Here is a 2,583-nt window from a genome sequence, read left to right as displayed (position 1 = left end):
TCTGAGAGAAAAGACGCCATAACCCTTTCGTAGCCGACCAGATGAAGACCATATATCATGAAAATAGAACATTGTGGAAAGCAGTAAAGCTGCCGCTATATTTATAAATGTCGGTCGCCTTGCGTTAGGAGCTTTGTACTGGTGCTTGTGACGTGTTGAAAGAACCCCCTTGGGCGCTGAGGTCACCTCTGTTTGGAACGAAGTGACCCGTACAAATGGAAGTAAGTGCTCGCTTTTTGTAGGAAAGTACAGAAATTAGAGGTAATTTCCCCAAAATTGAGCTAATTTCACGGCGCAGTGTGTGTGTAAATTTACCAAAGCACCCACACGTGGGGACGTTAGATGTGTCGCCGGTTTTGGCGCCAACGTTCTGACGCAGATTCGAGTTGACGAAAGTACGCTCATGTACACGTTTGGCGTAGTTGGGCAACTCTGATATCAAAGTAGCCAAGGCACATGGAAAGCTAGATTTAGGCAGATGATCTCTATTCGGCAACCTGAAGAAAAAAGTACACAATACAAGGATACCTACTTGCACGGTGAGTTTTAAGTTCAAATCACTTATTTTTGCGTGATAGGATTTCCAGATAGTCTTTGTCGCGTAGATCACGCTACTTTGGTCGAAAGTTGTGACGCTTAACTCTCATTGCAATTACAAGGATCGGATTTCTATGAATGTGTTGTTTTATCTCCGAACAAGTGATATCTAGCGATAAGGAGTATTAAACGGTCGGTTTCGTTTTGTTTTGTTTCGATATTGATGGCGCTCATACTAAAATAAACGAAAAACGTCCTGTTTCTTTTCCAATTACCTTGGCTCGGTCTTATAGATTTTGCCCATTACATTATTGAAAGATGTCCGGTTTATCGCTACTGTGGTCACTGTCAATAGGTCTCCGATATGCCAACTTTCTATTTTGTTAGAGAGGTAATCCCGCCAAAACAGTCCAACTGAAACCACTTCCTTCGGCTAAATTCTCTAGCAAACTCATTTACACTGTTTAGACGAATTGCGACTCATTCATCAGCAACCAAAGGGATAAGTTGGGGACTAATTTAGAAAAACACCGCCAACTGCTACATCCTGCAAGGACCGTACAAGTGCCCTCATCAGCGACTCATGAAGATGCTAGTTTCCCGGTGGTACTTCTAAAGTTTGAGCGCCAATAAGAATAAAGCCAGGAGCAGACCAAGCTCAGCATCAGGACCGCTTTATGTTTAAACAGATGACATATCGTCTGGTACTGGAATAGTCTGGACAGTGTCTGCCATGGGGTCACGCGGTCAGGAAATTTGAAAGTGAACTGCGTAACGGTTTTTAGGGAGGTTGGTTCAGAGTTGAAAGGCAAATGAAACGGTGGCGTCGACAGAGGCGCCATCCTCCTCTGACCCCTCCAGCCGCCGCTATTCACTCAAGTCGTCAAAGGTCGTCAACGGAAGAGATTCAAAATGAGCCATTTTTTCTCTTTCGGTCAGACAGTCTAGCCCGCGCTAAATTTGTTTGTTTTTTTTTCCGTTGAAGTTTTGCGCCAGTTACGTACATTTTCCGTTAGCGTAAACGTAGGATACTTCCAACCTTGACGTCAGAGGACGAAGGGTGTGTCTTCAGCCTCTACCAGGCTCCAGACGTGGCTGGAAAGAGTAGAAATCGGCCAAATAGACAGATAACATACCAGAAAACTGTGTCAGCCGGTCAACTCCTGGTATGTTATCTGTCTATATGGCCGATTTGTACTCTTCCTAGCCACGTCTGGGTCCTATAGCTAGCTAGTAGCTAGTGTTGTACCTTCTATATGACAGGGGTTTGAATTTAAGTTAAGACCAATGGTTCTCACAGACTGGCTGTCGCTATAGCAGACTGGTGAGTCCGTCACGCAGAAAACGAGAATGTCTCCACTAAATGACCGGGGTTGTCTCTCCTATTGTGGAGGGTCGCGTCCCTTGGACCCTCCTATTGTGTGAGGTGCATACCTCACTGATGGGGAGGTTTGTGCTACTGATGGTTCCTCGTGATATTTGTAAGTTCCACCAGTCAGAGGGCTGACAGAGCGAGACCAAGTCGCCAGCGGTGCGGGTACCTGGAAGACTTGTCTTGTACTAGGTAGGAAAAATGCTCTCCTGCTGCCGTTCACATATAAGGGCGCATCGGTGTATTTGATTTTGTTAACTTACTTTCATCATTAGTTCCCTATAGCTCCAACAATTTGTTCTTAACTACATTTTCAGACAATTTTCGGAAAATTCCATGCATTCGATATCGGTGTAGCCGGTGCATTGAAATTGTTTTTGTTTTCCAATGTTAGTACTGAAAATGTTGGCCAAATCTTTTGAGCTTTTACAGGAATGTGGTTTCCAATTTCCACGTTTTTGTTTTCGTTGACAGAGCTCTCTTTTGCGTGTTACTGCTATCGTAGAACATTTGGTTATTTTCCCATTATTACATATATTCTCTGAAACATGGCATTGTCTATGGTACATAACGTTTCACAGAATTCTACTTTAGAATCGCATGTATATATACGTGTTTTACACGATTTTACCACGTATGACAAGGGATTGTATCTTCAACTTAGACTTGACTTG

This window comes from Branchiostoma lanceolatum, chromosome 14, assembly GCF_035083965.1.
Source record: "Branchiostoma lanceolatum isolate klBraLanc5 chromosome 14, klBraLanc5.hap2, whole genome shotgun sequence".
Taxonomy (NCBI): domain Eukaryota; kingdom Metazoa; phylum Chordata; class Leptocardii; order Amphioxiformes; family Branchiostomatidae; genus Branchiostoma; species Branchiostoma lanceolatum.
Note: the sequence above shows the minus strand (reverse complement) of the source record.